This window comes from Humulus lupulus, chromosome X (genome assembly GCF_963169125.1).
Source record: "Humulus lupulus chromosome X, drHumLupu1.1, whole genome shotgun sequence".
Classification (NCBI taxonomy): Eukaryota; Viridiplantae; Streptophyta; class Magnoliopsida; order Rosales; family Cannabaceae; genus Humulus; species Humulus lupulus.
This window is the reverse complement of record NC_084802.1, coordinates 24524977-24545915: the sequence shown is the minus strand read 5'-3', so window position 1 is coordinate 24545915 and position 20939 is coordinate 24524977. Positions and strand designations below refer to the sequence as shown.

General features: G+C 37.6%; 1 protein-coding gene across 1 annotated transcript in view; it reads right to left on the bottom strand.

Annotated features, from left to right (window-relative positions):
* Nucleotides 1-3453: 3453 nt before the first annotated feature.
* The window catches only part of LOC133804595 (uncharacterized), a 36823-nt gene continuing 19337 nt past the window's right edge, over nucleotides 3454-20939 (bottom strand). The window contains exon 3 of the transcript XR_009878546.1: nucleotides 3454-5072. The gene's annotated coding sequence lies outside the window, so the exon portion shown is untranslated. The remainder of the gene's footprint in view (nucleotides 5073-20939) is intronic.

Below are 20939 nucleotides of genomic sequence, written 5' to 3'. Positions count from 1 at the left end.
ATATTCCAAAACCAAATAGATTTATTTACTGTTTCAACATGCTCATTTGTATATAACATGTTTCTTACGCAGGGCCGAGCATGCCAATTAGCCATTGGTTCGGTTTCAAACGTTGTTGCATCAGGTAAACTCATTGAAAAAGAGGCAGGAAACAACTACCAAGTTATGATTACTAGCGTTCTTAAGCCAACGACTCCTCTCCCTTTTACATATCCTGATTTGGATATGTACATAGTTGCTCAAGCCATTGGGACGCCAATAGCGTGGCCTAAGGATTTGGTCATTATATCTGAAGATATATGTCATGAGGTGATGCCATATTTTTACATAATTATCTTTACAATTCTATATTAATTTGTTTGCATTTTTCTAAAAAAATTTATATTATTGTATACAGGCTCTCTCTACAAGTAGGACCAGAGCACAACGAACAAAAGCTCCGTCAACACAACAACCACGAGAAAGAAGACAATCACAAACTCCTCCAACACAACTGCCCCACACTCCATTGGAACGATTACACAATATTGTATCTCAGTGGGATGATGGTGAGTGTGTCAATCTAGGCATAGAGTATGAAGTTTTTTATCAGGATATGTCTCACTGTTATATATTTAAGGACGACATACTTCAGTTTGCTTGAAAGAAGAAGATTGGACAAGCAGTTATTGTCAGCTACATGAAGTATATATCTCACAAAGTTCGTTCATTTAATTTTCTAATTTGATTTATTCATTCAGATAACAATTTTTCGTATTTTTGTATTAGGTTCATTTACAGATATGTGGTACAACAAGGTCACCAAAATAAATTTTTATTTGTCAATCCTAATATTGTAGCCACTCAAGGGAGTTCATTCGAAGATCGTGTTCAAAATCTGTTCAGAAGATGCAATGACGTAAAGTCAAAAGAACAAGTTATGCTTGTCCCTTGGAACCATGGGTAAGTTTAAAAAGTTGTCATTTTTCTGACCCATATCAATACTTTCTTTGTTTAACATTTGAGTTATAATTTTTTTTTTCTGATGCAGTGAACATTGGATGTTACTTATTTTGGCACCATATGCATATCATGTTTATTGTTGTGATTCGGTGAATTCAGATCTGAATAACCGTGAGGAGATTGTATCAGTGATCGTCAGCGCTTTCAATATTTTTTTTCTCTATGAATCTTCCTGATGTTGAGATACCTGATACTCTACGCATTAAGCAACCTCAGGTAAGTAATTGCAACTTAAAATTTTGAACTTTTATAATTATTAAGTAGAATAATATGTATGTATTTTTTAACAAGTTTCAAAATAATGAATTACTCATACTTTTAAATAATTAGTGTCCACACCAACCAGACAATGTGACACGTGGATACTACATAATGAGGATGTTGAAGGATTTGATTCAACATGCGAGTCCCGGACATTACTTGAAAACGGTATTATTAATTAAAATTTACAAATTATTTTTGAAACCACATATATATATGTAATCAAATAATTAATTAATTTATTTTACTTTATATTTTTTGTAGCTAACAAGTACGTCATATACAGAGGCACAAATTGATGAGTTGCGACAAGAATGGGCATATGTTACCGATAATTCAAAGTTACCGACCATGTTGTTAGGTTTTCTTAATTTTTACATCTTTCTTCATACACATTGCAATATTTGTTAATTTTGTATATGTTTAACAAATATTGTGTTTCTTGTATATGTCCAACAAATATTGTGTTTCTTGCATATTTTTATTTTATTAATTATGTCAATTTTAGCATTAAATTAATATTAAAATAATTTCAATTTAATTAATTATTAAATCAATTTAAATATAAATTAAAATAATTTTAATTTAATTAATTATTAAATCAAATTAAAATAATATTAATTATAAATTAATTTAATTTATTTTTTTAAACGTGGGAGACTTTCAAAATGGGAGAGGTGAGAGACATCCCACGTCTCCCAGTGAAAGAGGTTGAAAGGTGTCCAAAAACGTGGACTTTCAACCTCTCCCATTGGGATGGAGAGTTTGAAATTCCATGTTTTTGGACACCTTTCAACCTCTTTCACTGGGAGACGTGGGATGTCTCTCACCTCTCCTGTTGGGAGACGTGAGATATACACTTACAATGACTCCACCTACAACGTCTCCCCCTATGAGAGACATTGTAGACTTTCAATGTCTCCCAAATAAAGTCATAAAACCCCTATTTTGTTGTAGTGTACTCAACAACTTGATTCAGGGCATATATTTGAGCCTGAACAGCTTCTGGTATGGAGGGAGCAGTTGGAGCTGGAGGGAAGTACTTATCGTGCCTTTCCCTTTGGTCATTAAGTACGTCATTTAAATCTTCATCCCTACGTCTCTACTCGCTGGCACCTAGTCGGTTAAATACATTAGGTTGTTTGGGTTGCCCCCAGCGTTTTGGCTTGTTGGCCGGTTATCCATTGGAGGAGGATTTCGCTGCCTGTTCCTTTCCTCCTATTGTCGCCCATTGTTCCCCCTATCATAACCAGAGTCTGCTTCATTGTAATCATGGCCGTCTGTGATTTACGACTGTGAGTGCACGTCCTGATGTATGCACTGTTCCCTTCTCTTCTCCCTGGTTCATCCCGGTAAACAGGTGGAGGCTTGCACTGGTCGTTGGGTCCCTTGACATTGTTTTTTCGTGGGGGATCCCGAACCGCAGAGCCTGAGTCCACTTGCCTCCTACTTCCTGAAGGACGTTTTCCCCTACTATGAGGGTTCTGTTCTCTAGTTGTTTGACGTCTAGGGCTTCTGGGACACTGCTTGTCCTTATTCTGTCTGTGCTGCAGAGTATTATCTCGACTAGCACGAGAGGGTGGTTGCTGCTCATTATTTATGTTAGGATTCTAGGTTTTCCTTTCCTGCTGAGCAGCCAGAGGTTGTTCTGGTCTCTGTGGACTCCTTGGGTGTGGTATATTTTGAGGACACTGAGGGTGATCTGATTGTGGATTTTGAGGAGGGTGAGAGTTTGGTGGCGGATCTGGCTGAGAGGTTGGTGCATGTGGAATAGGTTGTCCTTGAGCAAAATGAATGGCTGCCTCTAAAGCCATTGTAGCGTCTCTCTGCCAACGATCCATGTTGGCCTGCCGCTCGTTCAGCTTTCGGCATTACCGGTCGATCTCTATTTGTTGCAATACTACCAAAGCCGTTCGCAAGGTTTCAGCGTCCATCTCCTCCTCTTCCAATTCAACTTATGGTTCATCCTCCTCTACACCTTGTGGAGGAGGTGGATTTGGTACACCTTCAGACGTCTGTCCAGTTTGACCCACTCTCCTGGAGTTCTTCACCATTGTTATCTTCAAGTTCTTGAGTTCAGCTCTAAATGAAAGCAACAAAATGTTGACCCTCAATTTAGTCAATGACACAGAGTCACAAAAAATGATAAGAATGATAGAGCTGAATGCAAGAACTAAAATGACACAATGATTTTATAGTGGTTCGGTCCCAAAGATTGGTAATGACCTACATCCACTTAGTGTTTTTATTGATGTAAAATCTTAAACCTGCTATCAGCGAACTAGGGTTCACTATGAATTGGAATACAAAGATCGTGTATAAAAGCACTTGTTCTCTCTGAATACAAATTATTGCCTATCTCTCAAATGAATCCCATGAGTTCTATTTATAGGCTTAAGGATGTACATATGGGCCCATGGGCCATCCTTAACTTGTGCTACAAGCATATTTAAATAATAACAAAAATAATGATATTTACATATAAAGAGAGTCAAATATCCTAGAAATATCTACCTGATAACCGTCTTTGAACTCTAGCTTCGGTCCTACGAGCAGATCTTGTCACATAAGTCAGCACATCTTCTTCTCTGGTGCTTAGCATATTCTTTGCACCTATCGGGCAGCTCAATTTTCTCTTGATCCCCTGAATGTTGGTCAACCAGGCCTTCATCAATAACCAATCACATGCAGTCCATGTGCGTCTTAAACATGTCACGTCATCATGCAAGTATTTTTTAGAAAAACAACTACCTAACTGGGCGAATTGATTATTGCAGCAAAGTATAAGCTTGGAAGTCTGCTTCCAAGGTAGATAGAATCAACAGCTGGCCAAGAAGATCAGGGCCAAAATGACAGACATGGTCAGAATGATAATCAGAGTCAGACCCCTCCGCCAGCTCCTAGGAACTGGCAACAATTGCTTGCTGTTATGCAAGCCAGGCTATTGAGGTGGGAAGAAGAAATTCGCCTCCTGAGACAACAACAGGTTCCTATAGGGAACATTTTGCCAAAGGTACCACCTGTGATGGTGTCAACAATAGAACAGCCACTAGAGGCAGGGAATAGATGGGAACCCCTTTATGAAAGGTTCAGGAAACAGTACCCTCCAGTTTTTAAAGGAAGTGCAGATTCGACTAAGGCTGAACAGTGGATGAGCATGGTTACCACCATTCTGGATTTTATGAGGGTGGATGGTAATGAGAGGGTGGCCCATGCCACATACATATTTTGGGAGGATGCCCGAATCTGGTGGGAGGTGATATCCCAGACTAGGAACGTTAATACCCTGGATCGGGAAGAGTTTAGAACTCTGTTCATGAAAAGTATTACAATGATGCCATCAGGGTTGCAAAAGCTGAAGAGCTCAGTAAACTGCTTCAGGGGAATATGTCAGTGACAGAATATGCATTGAGGTTCGATAGACTGGCCAAGTTCACTGTAGACTTGGTGCCCAGTGATGGGACAAGGAAGGAAAGATTCCTTAGGGGCTACTGCCTATGATAGCCTAGGATGTTCGTATTAGCACCGTGCCAGGGGTGACGACTTATGCATAGGTGGTAGAGAACATTTTTAAATTTTAATATTCTCCAAAAATCCACATAAAAAAACTTTTAAAAAGTCGTGTGCGCACACTTAGACAATACATTGTTTTCGTCAACTTAAACATTTGTTCCGAATAAAAAGAAATAGTGCCCATAAAAAAAAGTTTCCCAAAATCCATTTTCAATAAGAAACAAATCCCAAAGGTCGGGCTACATGTACACTTCGACAAGAAGACTCCGGTGCTCACTGCTGTACCTTGCCCTTACCTACAACATAAACAACTAGGTAAGCAATTAAGCTTAGTAAGATTAATCTTTCAAACAAAAACATACTACGACCCAAGGACGGGGTTCTACTAAGAGTAACCGAAGCAAAGTCACTAGGGTATCGAATAACTTCCGAACCCTGTCAAACAAGGTATAATAATTCAAACAAGATCATTAGCTTAGTTGTACCGAACAACCAACTAATTTCAAAATGAACCTGCACGCAGAAAATCCCAGAACAAGCAGATATAAGATATAAATGCATAACACCATTCTACAAGATCTACAAAAATATAATGAGGTGTTCGAGCACCTCTTAGATCACAACCACTAAATTCACAGGGTACTTACTACTTGTTTAATCATTTCATTGGCCACTGTACTCCCCCTACCATGGTCACCAGCTCGAGTGTCAGTATTACCTAGTAATCACTAGAATTACAATAATGCGGTCCCAGTACACACACTGGATTTCACAATAATACAATAATTAATCATCCCAGTAGCTAGTCAGATTCACAAATCAATAAACAATTCATACACAAACCGGACTCCCCCCTGAGTACCACGGTTACAAATCAACAGAAATTCGACTGTGCTTCCCCCTACCTCAGTCATCAGTCCATAATCAATCGACCGTGCTTCCCCCTACCTCAGTCACAAATCAACACACATTCAACCATGTTTCCCCATACCCTGCTCATCAGCTCGAATACCAGTATTGTATAGTAATCACTGGATTTCATCGGAACATTTTGTACACTTACTTGTACCCCCTAGCCATTACTAATTCAGCCCTTAATCAATCTAGTGTAAAGAACTATAACAAACAATACACTAGCATGTTTCACGTTGTACCCAACAACGTCAAGATTAACTCACTTGGATTTCTTAGCTCCTAGCTGAAATCCTTGGGTCACTGCTGACCTTTTTCCCCCTTTAGCTAATAATGTAAATGATAATGTATACTCGAATTAATTTATGGGATTAACTTAGTATTGATACGCTAGACATTTCTATCCCAACATCTACTCATGCATTGCGTACCCACCATGCCCACAGTATAAGGGTCGAGTTTTTATTTATTTTTTATTTTTTTTAATAAAGTCCATTTTTGTGGTATTTTTGAAAAGTAGGGCATTGGACCCTAATTTATTTGAATCCATAAAAAAAATCCCTTTTTAATTCATTATAAAAATGATTTCCATGTCTAGAGTTAATTTATCCAATATTTATCTAGAAAAATATTTTTTTTCTTTAACTTCCTTTTTTGCTTTCTAGAACTAACAATTTAGTGATAATTCACTAACTTTCAACTTCTACAATTTTCTCTGTATGGAACCACACTCCTTAAAACTTTACAGTTTTAAACCTCATCATAAAGACTAGAAATACATGAAAATCCCATGTCAAAGTTCATTTTGGTTGGGAGAACTAACTTTGCAAAAACCTTAACTTTTTTATTGTCAATTATTTGAGAGTTCCAGATTTTTGGGAAAACTTAGAAAAGTTATTCCTCTTAATTTTTTTTTTATTTTACCCTAAATTTTTACAGATATCTTTATAATTATGTTACCAATCATCCCACAAAATTTCATAATTTTTTAACAAGTAAAACCTTTCCAAAATATTTCTACAAACTCGACAGTGCAAACTGTCCGGATTTTCCCTAGTTCAAACCATTTTCCCAAAACACTTATAAGTTGAGCTTTACAACACATTTTAAAGATTTTATAAAGCCTAAACTCAATTAATTTTGGAGTACTGCAAAAATACAACAACCCTATTTATAAGCAGAGGCATAAAGGTGTGGTTTTACCCGTTGGATGTCAGACCACAAAAATGGCAGCAAGCAATTTCACCTAAAATCATACATAACCTACTTTAAACAACTATACTACCATGCATGCATGCAATAAAAAATTACATCTTAAGCCTTTTTAAACCATTATCAATAAAATAAAACAAAATACTAAACACAATATAGGATATGAATCAGATTCACTAAGAATCCAAGATATTTTAATCAAAAACTTCAATATTTTTACCTTTAATGTCCTAGCTTGGTGGTTGACTTCTAGGGCCTGGCTCTCTCTCTCTCTCTCTCTCCAAGAGTTCCCCAATGTATTCTAGCATTCTCACAATATATTTTTAAGAACAAAAGTTAGATCATTGTTCATAGCCTTTAGAGATGAAGAAGATAGAAAAAGAGAGAGTTGAAGAAACCTAACTCCTGACCTTTTGGAAAATGCTTGATCAATCTTGCATGCACTTGAATATTTGCATGCAACTTCCCCACACTTGATGAATGATCTTTAGAACTTAGGATGAGTGAAACCTTGAAATGAAAATGGTAAAGCATCCTTTAGGGTTTCAGCATGTAGAGGAGATGAAAGAAGAAGAAGAAACACAACCATGGATGATACTAGCTTACCTTCAAGCTTGATCTTCTACATGCTTTCCTCCTAAGCTTCAATGGAGATTTTCTCCTATTGAGAGAGATGAGAGTGTTGCTAAGATTGAATGTTTGATTTTTTTTTTTGAGAGAGATGAGTGCTAGGCGTGTAGATTGAGGGAAAAGAGAGAAGAGTGAGACCATACATATTCAACATGGAAGTTGTGCATGTAATGATGAGAGAAGATGAAACACCCTTCCTTAGGGTACCCTAGGTTGCCACCCTTCCCTTTGAAAAGACCTAAATGCCCTCCCAAAAATACCCTATTCCAAGTCTACCTCACTTAATGGCCAAGGGCGAATAGGTAATTCCCCTGTATTGTATTTTTTTACCGTTTTTAACCTATAGTTTCTAAAATAAAACCAACCATGCATTAATTTAAATAAATTCGATGACATTCAAATATTTTTTACACCATATGTTACATCTTAATATTTTCATTTAAATATTTTTTCCTAAGTGCACACTTAGGCCCATTTTAGCATTTTGCCCATGAAATGCATAACAACTTGGAAATTTACACCATAACTAATAATGCTAATTTTATTGGCCTTAGGGAATATTTCCCATCCCCCAAAATAGTATATTTTCCATAGAAATAATTTCCCAATTTATTAATTTGAGATTTTAACCTGCTAGGGTTTCAAATTTTGGTTTGAGACCAACCATTTCAAATTTGGCTAAATAACTCTGTTCGATCACAACAAATGGCTATATAGCAATATGAGTTACCCCAAAATAATAATATTAAAAATAATATTCCACACAAGTTTTCACCGTCCCGAACCAGTTACTAATGGGTACTCAAAAAGGTGGGGCATTACAATACCTAAAATTTATAACAGTTTCGTCCCCGAAATTCAAAACAGGTGAGGATACACCACTGCACCTTGACTAACAGTATCACCTTATTGCATAACATCTTGCCCTTGCGATCCAAGATCATCACTGGTTTCTCCTCATAGCATAATTTTGGATCCACACTCAATTCTTCATAACTGACTACGTGGTTTTTGTCTTTGATATACTTTCTCCGCATAGATACATGGAAAATGTCATGTACTAAGGATAAGGTTGGCAGAAGAGCAAGGTTGTACGCTACTTCCCCGATCCTTTCCAAAACCTCAAAAAGTCCAATGTACCTCAGACTAAGCTTTCCCTTTCTACCGAACCTCATGGCTCCTCTTAGTGGAGCTATCTTTAACCACACCTTGTCTCCAATTTCAAATGTAAGCGGTCTCCTTCGTCGGTCCGCATACTTGCGTTGACGGTCTACTGAGATTTCCAATCTTAGGCGTATCTACCTAATATCCTCAGTAACTTTATCTACCTCTTCTGCTCCCATGAATTTGCGCTCACCAGTCTTATGCCAGTGAATTAGGGATCGGCACTTTCTTACATAGAGTGCTTTGTATGGGGCCATCTTGATAGAATCATGATAATTGTTATTGTAAGCGAACTCAATTAGTGGAAGTTTCGTATTCCATGAGCCTTGAAAAATCTAACACACATGCTCTTAGCATATCCTCTAAAGTTCGAATTGTTCACTCTCTGCAGGTGAAATGCGGTACCAAATTTTAATTTAGTTCCCAATCCTATTTACATTATCTTCCAGGATGCTAAAGTAAAGCGTCCATCCCGATTGAACACTATAGAGATGGGAACTCAATGAAACTGCACTGTAATGTCCCAAAATTCCTAATAAGGCTTAGTGCCTTGATTAGGGGGCTTGAAGGGAAATATTAGACAATTATGTGAATTTAATTTATTAATTACGTGATTATGTGAATTACATGGGTTATATTATAATATGACTGATTGTGCATGTTTACATGTGTTAAATGTGCTTATGGGCCCGTTTCTGTTAAGAATGACATTTTCGTAATTTTAACGCACTGTGGGTATATCTGTAATTATATGTTGAGACCACATGGTTATGTGGGTATATTTGAGATATTCGACAGAATTCAGTCCTTTTGAGCAATACAGCGGTTTAGTCACAACAAGGACTTGTACACGGCTCAGGGTGAGCCAAGGGGTATTTCGGTAATTTGGTGAATTACTAGGACTCATTGGAGTATGAGTCGTATTTTGGGAAAAATAGTGATATTCCGGTTTAGCGGAATTAACTGGGAATTTTAATTGTAATGAGAGACAGGAGTGCAAAATGACGGTTTTTCCCTTAGTGGGCTTTGAGAGGGAGGTTTTGCCTTGGGGGCGTTTTGTTAATTAGGACCATTGATTTAGATATAGTCAATTGGGTTTATCAACTCAGAAGGAAATAAACACTGAAGTCTCTCTCTCTCTATGTTAAATTGAACTTTGGAAGAGAATTTCAGTCCTTAGGCTTGGAAACAAGCTTGTTAGAGGATTGAAAATTGTTGAAGCTTAGGATCCAACTGGGAAAAAACGTTTAGCAGAGGTAAGTTGAGTTGTTGAGTTTGTTACTTTATGTTTTCTTGAAGCTTGATTGAAGTTGGGTGTAATGAGGTTTTGATTGAGTTTTAAGAATGTTTATTGTATTTTTGAGTTGCTGGGATCATTATTATAGTTGAAACAAGTGGAAACCATGTTTTGGGATTGTTTTTAGAGGATTGGCGATTCTGAAAATCACATTTTTTTTTGAGTTCGCATGGTCACGTCGCGGCCCTGTTCTTAGGGCGCTTCGACCCTTATGAACTCAGAGGGACAAGCAAGTGCCTCGAACAGCCTTGACATTGCGACGCTAGTCAAGTTGCACCGCGGCGCGTGCCTTGTGGTTTTGGGCTCAGGGCTCTCTAACTTGTTGCGTCGCGATCCTTGTGGGGGGCGTCGCGACTCAAATTAGGGAAATTAGAAAAAGTAGGTTATGGGAGCTGGGAACCCAAACCTAAGCACTCGGGAATGGTTCTACTACCCGGGTTAGTAGGATGCAAGGTCTCAAAGGCTATGACTTGATCCAGAAGCCTTTATTAGACCGTTCCTTATAGTTATTCATTGTTATGATTGTGACTAGGGTGAAATGTTAGGCTCAGGAGGAAATGACCGTACTCGAGGTCGTCATACGCTATTCACTCAGGACCTGAGGTAAGAAAACTGCACCCAATACATGTTATATATGATTAGGGCTTGGCCCAGTTGCTGAACATGGTTATGATCAGGGCTCGGGCCCCTGCGAATGAGCATGATTATGGTTATGCATGTGGTTGTTTGATTAAGCATGCTTGGATGCTCTGTATCTGGATAATTGCTAAATGATGTATACTGTTTGTATTGTCTGATTGAAAAGGCATGACTTATAAGTCAAGGATGACAATAGCACGCTGAGCGCTGGTCAAAAAGGCTTGACTTATAAGTCAAGGACGACAATAGTGCGCTAAGCGCTGATCCAAATACTTGACTTATAAGTCAAGGAAAGCAATAGCACGTTGAGCGCTGGTCGAAAGGCTTAACTTATAAGTCAAGGACGCCAATAGCGCACTGAGCGCTGGTCGAAAGGATTGACTCATAAGTCAAGGGTGGCAATAGCGTTGAGCGCAAGTCGATATGGTTCGGCCTAATTAGGAGCATGGTATACACTTGACAGACCCTATGATCGTTTAGAAATTAAAGCGCTAGGTACACTGGGCTAGCTTTAAGGCTGTGTAACACCCTACTTCCTTAGATCTGTTACTAAGTGAGTTATAAATGTGCCATTAGCTCGCTAATCGAGGTTTTAGGTTAAAAGTGTGACTAAATTAAAATAAAACTCGTTTAACAACATTAATTAAAGAGATTTCGGACATTCATTGAAATCATAAAAAGTTATACACTTGGGATCCCAAAACACTGTTTAGAAAATGCATTACAACTCAAAAATATAATTATGGTCGACCTAAGCGACAAAAGCAATCATTGCAATATTTTCCCCTAATAACCCTGGCCGTGGCAGCCAGGTAAGTCGAACATGTACCCGTCGCTCCACACTCTCTGTACTCGTGGTTGGTCGACCTTTCCTTTGCCCTTACTTGCATCATAGAACACCCGTGAGCCGAAGCCCAGCAAGAAAACTAAACATATAGTACATAACATATCAATCCTACAGTATACAACAAATCAGTCGACAAACTAAACACATAACAGCCCATGTCGACCCAGGTGCTTTACTAGGTCTTGGGTTCACGATCTTCATCGATCGAGTAGATACAACACCCTTGGAGGTTCTCTCCCTAGCGGTCTGAACTCAGCGTGCTCAACGCTGATCCCAGCTCCTTGTCGTACCCGACTTCTTGCTGTTTTTGGCATTCGCCGTTCTCAGCCCTCGCCGTTCATTCATATATATGCATAACATAGAATAACATACACAAATATTCATACATATATTAAACATAAACAATAGGGTCGCGCCCTGAAATACAAACAATAGGGCCAAGCCCTGCTCTACGGGTACAACTGTTTTCTTACCTGTGTCCCGAGCTGACTGAGTACTGCGATCCTGAGCACAGTCCTCTAACCCGAGCCTCGTTGAAAACCTAGTCACAATGCATTCATAATAACCATACATCAAGCCTTAAATCAATTAATAACTTCAGAATATTAACCTAGCCTCCGAGACCTTGGATTCTACTAAACAGGGTAGTAGAATCCTTCCCGAGCCTTAACATTCGAGTTCCCGAGCTTAAAACCTCCATTTCCCCTTTCTTACCATTTTGAGTTGGCAAGCCCTCTAGGGCTGTGACCCACTCCAAGTCAGAGGGCAAAGCCCTCTTTGCTGAAGGACACGGGCCGCGCAGGCTAAGTCCTGCGCCTCGGTGCCTGGGCAATCTCAGGGCTCCCCAGGATCTTTCGCACACACGGGCCGTGACGCCTGTAGAACAAGACCATGGCGCAAGTCCCAGAAACCCAACAATCAGTCATTTTTCTTATGTCTTCCCTGAGCCTAAATCCATAATTCATACTCAAAACACCAACCAAACTCAGAATTAAGCCTAGAATCCTTATTCACACAACTTGAACATCTCAAAAATCCCATAAATAATTCTACACACTCATCAAACACCCAAAACCATTCTTGGAATCCTTTCACATGCAAGCTCTATAATTCTAATAGAATTCAACAAAATTATACATAAGAGATTAAGCTTAGGCCTTTACCTCTAAGACATGTTCAATCTTGAGCTAATCCCCAAGCACAACATGTCAAATCCTCCAATTCTTTTGTCTAGAATCCTCAAAATTCTTCAAGCCTCCAAGCACCAAAAGAGGAAGAGAGAACCGAGAGACAGAGAGAGAGAGAGAGAGAGAGTAAGAGCTGAAGTTTTCTGTTTCTTCTAAGTGACTCTAGAGTCTTAGCTGCCTAAATCTATCCCAGCTGCCTAATGACCAAAACGCCCCTATGTCTATCCTCAATTCTTTAATGCCACCAAGGGAAATTTCGTCAATTGCCACATCCCGCTAAATCCTCGAGTGTTCCTATAAATCCCCAACATACTTAAACAATCTCTAAATACCCCTAGGCTCCTCTCAAGTTGGGTATTCGACCCCGCTGTGACTACTTAGCTAAACGACTCCCTAGGATCATCTCGGATCACACATTGCAAATATATCACCACACCCTCGTGGTATCAATCATAACATACAAATATATTGCATTTATGCCCTCAATGGGCCAAAATTACAAATATTCCTCTAATTACCAAATTGGGTCCACATGCATATTTAATTCACCTAAACATGCATTTCTAATAACATAATCATTTAATTCACATATTAGCATAATTAAATCAATTATCTCCCTCCAGACACGCTAATCAAGGACCTAAGCCCTATTAGCAAATTTGGGACGCCACAGGTTGGTTATATAGAGGATAGGGCAATGGGCCCTGGGGTGACTCTATAGTTTCATATCCTAGGGCAATGGACCCTGGTGTGACTTTATAGTCGCTTATGTGGAATAAGAAGCTCGACTTATAAGTCAAGGACATAAATAGCTTGTTGATCGTAGGTCGTTGTGCTAAGACAACCCAGAAGTGTTATATACGCTTGTGCGACCCCATGGTCTCTTGAAATATAAAGCGTGAGGTACACTTGGCTAGCTCTAAGGCTAGTTAAAAAGGGAATAGGGCAAGGGGAGGCCCTGTGTGGCTTTATGGCCGCTTATTTACATTAAATTTGATATTGCTTAATAGCCTTGAGCTATCGGTGAATGGATAGTATAATTGATATTTGGCTAATGTGTTGAACTTGGGGTCGGACGACCATCACATTGAGCGTGGGGCTGACCGACAAAGCGTGTGGAACGCAGGCCATGAAGGTGAGTTTAGTTTGGAGGATGCAATCCCCACTTTTATGGCATGAACCGTGAGCAGAATGATTGTGTACGCATTTAGCTCGGTAGGGATGTTCGGCAGGACTGTCTTCCTGAGCCGTGTAATTGATTATATGAACATCTTTGTAAAATGTAGAACATGTTTAAAAATTTAAATGTATTGGATAATTGTGAAGCATGTGTTTAGTGGTTTTTGAATATTTGGATATTGTTATGCTTTGTGGGGTTTTCTTGCTGGACCTCAGCTCACAGGTGCTCTGTGGTGCAGGTAAGGGCAAGGAATAGCTGGACCAGCTTTGAGTTGGATAGCTTCAGAGGTGGAGTGTACATATCCAGGCTGCTCGACTGTCACGATCGAAATTACTTGTTGGAACTAGGGTTGAACCCAGAATTTTTCCGCCTAGGCTGACTTTTGGTGTTTATGTTGTTCATATGTCAGTTTACAAATCCTTTTGGGACCTCGTGTACGAACCGAAACCTTTTAGTGAAATGGTTGTTGTTGACCAAAATTTTTAATACCTAATCCTTGGGTTAGTTTTAATTACACGATACCAGTCCAAATTGCTCGTTTAGCAAGTTAAGCACTTTTTAAAATATACAATGTGACTGTCCTGATTAGTAGGGCGTTACATGCACAATCTCCGCAATGTACATATTTTTTAAGTTTAACTGTGCCGTCAGTTTTCTTGATCAGCAAGAAATGCACAGATTTAGTCAACATTCCACGATAACCCAGATCATGTCTTGCCCCTTCAGAGTGTTGGGTAAGCCTGTGAAAAAGTCCATGGTAATCATTTCCCATTTCCACTCCAGAATTTCCAATGGTTGCAACAGTCCAGCAGGTTGTTAATGTTCGGCCTTGGTTTGCTGACAGGTTAAGCAAGGTGCCACGTATTCTACCACTTATCGTTTCATTCCCGGCCACCAAAAATACCTTTTTAAATCCTGGTACGTCTTGGTAGTTCCCGGGTGTATAACATACGAAGCATTATGCACCTCATATAAAATTTGTCTCTTTAACTCCTCATTCCCAGTCACACAAATCCTGCCCTTATAACCCCGTACTCCATCCTCAGAGATGTAAAATCTCGGGCGCATATCCTTCTTGGTTTTGTGCACTAATCATTGTATCCATGGATCTGCAAGTTGCCCTCCCTGAATTGCTTCCATGATTATTGGTTGTATAGATTCGCTAATCGCCCTACAACTATCTCTAAATCCAGCTTGGAGATATTAGATTGAAGCTCTTGAGGAATTTCCTTCACCGTCATCACATATGCCATAGGTTGTTGGCTTAGTGCATCGCTACTTTGTTCTCCTTCCCAGGGTGGTATAAGATGTCACAATGATAGTCATTGAACAATTCTAACCACCTTCATTTTCTCATGTTCAGTTCTTTCTGGATGAAGAAATATTTAAGGCTTTTATGGTCAGTGAAGATGTCACAATGAACTCCATATAAGTAGGGTCTCGGCATGTAGAGGAGATGAAAGAAGAAGAAGAAACACAACCATGGATGATACTAGCTTACCTTCAAGCTTGATCTTCTACAAGCTTTCCTCCTAAGCTTCAATGGAGATTTTCTCCTAATGAGAGAGATGAGAATGTTGCTGAGATTGAAGGTTTGATTTTTTGTTTTTTGAGAGAAGAGTGCTAGGCGTGTACGTTGAGGGAAAAGAGCGAAGAGTGAGACCATACATATTCAACTTGGAAGTTGTGCATGTAATGATGAAAGTAGATAAAACATCCTTCCTTAGGGTACCCTAGGTTGCCCCTGTTGGCAATTGTGCCCTAAAAGCAATTGTAGTAGACAATGGTTTTAATGAAATAACTAAATGAATTGAATTATTGCATATATGTAGCTTATGTACTATATTATTACTAATAATATTAAGTAAATATCATAAAATTCCCAAGTTCATCTATGTGGTCTCAATCTAATATTGGTATGAGAGGATCGAGATTGAGATACTGAACTTAAATAATTCACAGTAAAATAAAGTTATGGAATCTTTAGATTAATTACTTCTAGTACAGTCCACTAGTATTATGAATACATGTGACCTAGATCTGGGTTACTAGTGTAGTAGGATACTTTAGTAGAGGTACTTTGCATGCTGAGAGTATGTAGAACCGGACCAGATGTGTTTTAATAATACTTGTTTAAATACCGTTTCGTAGTATTATAAAACACATCAACTGACGATCATATACAAACTAATCTTAATCCTTAAGTTACTATGAACTCCTATATATGTTACTTGATTCTTTGATTCATGCGTTACGGTTTGTCAGAATGATCAGGCTAAGAACAATTGTTTTGGGGACTCAGTGATGTATATGGCTGGGGACATAGTTTAATAGATATGAAATCTATACCTTCTTATAGATTGAATGATGATTCCCTTTTGGGTTGGCTTTTGGAACTGAAAAGGTTGTTGACGTCAAATTCGTAATCAGATTATGAATTAACATTCACTAGTAAAGTCAATGGTACACTAGGAATCAAGATATAATTAAAATGGTAAAACAGTAATTTTATTCCCATTTAATTCTGAATCATCAATAGAGGATTAATTTGTATGTAATGAATATATCAATAGACACTTTATGTTTATAATAAAGTACTGAGTAAATGTATGTCTTTAATTCTCAAGAGTTCAGTCTCATATTTATTGTGGAATAATCATGAGATTAATAAATATGATTATTGAATCAAAGAGTTTGGTTAATAATCTTTTATTTGTTGGAGCTTGGAATTATTAGTCCATAGGTCCTTGGGGGCTCTATCAACACTAATCAAGATAAGAGTTGATACAATGGTTAAATTGTGAATGGACTATTTGAGAGAATATTTATTTTTCGGGATAAATGTACAATTATGTGATAATTGAAGTTGCACAATTTTTTATTGCATTTGTGCAATTTCGAAATTGTGTAGAAATAAAAGAAATTGATTTTAATCAATTATTTTATTTAAGTGTGAATAAATAAATATGGATAGTCAAAATTGGTTTTGATTATTATATTCATTTAATTAATAATAACAAGATGATGGAAATTCAAATTTTGAATTTTGAATTTTGAAATTTGAAATTTAATTTGTTATCTTTTTCCTTAAAAAAAGATGATACCTTATTTGAATATCTAATTATTGATTGATTAAAAATAAAAACACATGAAAAATCAAAATGTCATTTTTCAGGGATAGGCCACACGCATAGGGCTTGGACTGCTCTATGCGTGTGGCACATCAGATGTATCTGATATTGGTTTTTCAATTTTATTTTTTCATTAATTAAATAAAATTTTTACAAAGATTTTAAAATGGTATGTTAGATTTTTGTCTATAATCATTATTATTATAAAAGGTAATTGATTTTTCTTCATTATAATTATTATGGTAATAATTTCTATATATTCTATTCGATAGAAAATAGAAACAACAAGTTTTTGACAAGTTTGAAATAGAGAAGAAAAATCTATCATATTTTCACAAAAAGAAAAACCTATTCTTTCTAGCCTATAATTAAAAGTCTCATGTGTTGAGAATAATTTTGATTCACAAAAATTGATCATTGTTCTCTATGTGCCCACCCACATCTTGAGGTGTAGAGAACGTCTTGGAAAATCTAGGTGTGAGTACTCGAGCAAGGAAAGGAAGATCGAAATACATACGAAAAGATTCAGGGATTCTTGATAGGCTACAAGAGGAAAATCGTTTTCGTATTATCTTAATGTTCATATTATATATTGATTAACATATTGCATATAAAAGGATCATCATATAAAGATTGTTTATATGAAAATTTTTGTTGTATACCATTACCGCAATTTTTGCTGTTCACTAGGAATCGTTCCTAACACCCCCCCCCTTGAAAAGACCTAAATGCCCTCCCAAAAATACCCTTTTCCAAGTCTACTGCAATTTATGGCCAAGGGTGAATAAGTAATTCCCCTATCTTGTATTTTTTTTACCCTTTTTAACCTATATTTTCTAAAATAAAACCAACCATGCATTAATTTAAATAAATTTGATAACAATCAAATATTTGTCACACCATATGTTACATCTTACCATTTTCATTTAAATATTTTTTCCCAAGTGCACACTTAAGCCCATTTAAGCATTTTGCCCATGAAATGCATAACAACTTGGAAATTTACACCATAACAAATATTGTTAATTTTATTGGCCTTAGGGAATATTTCCCATGCCCCAAAATAGTATCTGAGATTTTAACTCGTTAGGGTTTCAAATTTTTGTTCGAGACCAACCCTTTCAAATTTGGCAAAATAACTTCGTCCGATCACAACAAATGGATACATAGCAGCATGAGTTACCCCAAAATAAAATTATTCAAAATTATATTCCACACAAGTTTTCACCGTCCCGAACCGATTACTAATGAGTACTCAAAAAGGCGGGGCATTACAAAAACAGTATAATTCTTATATTCATTAATCATTTATTATAACCCCAATTTCATTATGCTAGTACAAAGAAAAAACCCCACATTTACTTTTCTTACCATTTTCTTGTTCTTTTATGATTTTTTCCAAAATTAAATTTAGTAGTTGCAAGAAATTGATGAGAGTAACAAGTGGCAGATTGCATTCCAAAGGAAGGGATAGACTATACCGAGATTTTTTCACCCGTTGTTAAGTACAAAACTATAAGGATAATTCTTTCTTTGGCTACACAGTACAACATGGAGATAGATCAAATGGATGTAACTATGACTTTTCTACATGGTGAACTAGAAGAGGATATCTACATGGAACAACCTATGGGGTTTGAAGTCAAAGGAAAAGAAAACTTGGTGTGGAAACTAATCAAATCTTTATATGGACTTAAACAGTCCTCTAGACAGTGGAACAAATGGTTTGATGCCTTCATGAAAAATAAGGTTTTACAAGAAGTTACTATGATACATGCTTATATTTCCGAGGAGCATCTATTAGTGATGTTACCTATTGGCTCTTGTATGTTGACGATATGCTTATAGTGAGCAAACAAAGGTCAAAGATAAATATGGTAAAATGTTGACTCAAGACTGAATTTGAAATGGAGGATCTAGAGACAGCAACTAAGATCCCAGACATTAGTATAAAGAGAAACAGAGACAAAGGCACTTTCTTCCTATCTCAGGAGGATTACACAAAGAAGATCATTTAAAAAAATTCAATGAAGGAAGCCAAAACAACCAAGCAGCCTATGACAAATCAGTATCATCTGATCAAGGATATGTGCCCGAAAAGTGAGGAAGATAAGGAAGAAATGAGTGAGGTTCCATACAGAATATCAGTTTTAGCCAACCCAGCAATCCTAACTGTGTTGAACACCACAACACGTGAAAACGTAATTACTTTATTGATACAAAAGTAATTACACCAAGACTTGATTACAATTCTTGACCACACACACTAAACACTCTAGCTTACACTCTTTGGAACACTTTTAGATGCACTTTGTGTACTCACTCTTTGACACCCTTCCAAGGGACCTAAGGTCCCTATTTATACTACTCAACTTTAATATGCTAGAGAACTCTAGAAACTACTTGATAGTGGGCTTGGCCCAAAGACTAGAAAAATCTAGCAAATCACCTTTCTTCTAAACACTACAAACTTCTAGAATGTTCTATGACTTTTATGAAACTTAATTATATAATTCTAGATAATTCAATAGTATTAGTAATGATAGAAATTTCTAGAACAGTCTAGAAGCTTAGAGGTGGTGGTGACTTTTCAATACTCCCCCTCAACACCGACTCTTCATATTGAGATGTTCTCTGAGCTTTTGAAATCTTGTTGTGTTGAGTCCTTTAGTAAATAAGTCTGCTATCTGGTCTTCACTCTTTATTTGGTGCATCTCTAACTCTTCTCGTAGAACTTTCTCTCTGAAAAAATAGTAATGCACCTCCACATGTTTTGTTCGAGCATGAAGCACATGATTTTTCTGCTAGACGAATAGCAGACTGATTATCACAATGAAGTGGCACTGCATAGTCTGTAAATTGATGTAGATCCTTCATTAGTTGCATCAACCATGTACTTTCCTGAGCTGCCATTGCTGCTACTCTATATTCTGCTTTAGTCGTTGACAAGGACATCGTTGGTTGCCTTTTGCTACACCAAGATACGACTCCAGATCCAAGCATGAATACATATCCAGTTGTTGAGCGACTAGTATCGTGATCTCCAGCATAATCAGCATCGCAATATCCAACTATCTTAATCTCGTCACCTTTCTTATATAAGAGGCCGTAGTTAATGGTATCTTTGACATACCTTAGCATTCGTCGCACTGCTTCCAAATGAGGCTTCTTCGGTTGTTGCATATATCGACTTGCTACTCCAACTGCATATGAAATATCTGGTCTAGTTAACGTAAGGTAGATTAAACTACCTACAAGTTGCCGATACATTGCTCCATCTTGCAAGTCCTTCCCTTCATGAGCACATAACTTGGCATTAGCTTCCATAGGTGTTGAGATGGGCTTGCATTCGAGCATTCCAAACTTTTGCAGCAATTCTTTAGCATACTTTTGCTGACAGAGAAATAAACCTTCCTCAGTTCGGTCGACTTCTAATCCAAGAAAGTGTTTCAATTCTCCAAGCTCCTTCATTTGAAAGCGAACTGACAAGTTCTCTTTTGTTTGACGAATCTCTGCTTCATCATCACCAGTAATGATGAGATCATCGACATATACTAGGACAACTGCGATCTTTGCATCCCTTACTTTGACGAATAAGCTTGAATCTGCATGCGCCATGGTATAACCGCTCTTTACTAAGAACTCAGCAATCTTGCCATACTATGCCCGTGGAGCTTGCTTCAATCCATAGAGCGCCTTTTTTAGTTTGCAGACATAGTCCGAATGAGCTCTATCTTCGAATCCTTTTGGTTGGACCATGTATATTTCTCAATCTAATTCTCCATGTAGAAAGGCGTTCTTTACATCCATCTGCCATAGCCTCCAGTCTTTACTAGCTGCAAGTGCTAGTAGAACCCGTATTGTTGTAATCTTAGCGACTGGGCTAAATGTCTCGTCATAATCTAGCCCATATTTTTGAGAGAATCCTCGAGTTACTAACCGAGCCTTGTATCTTTCAATTGAA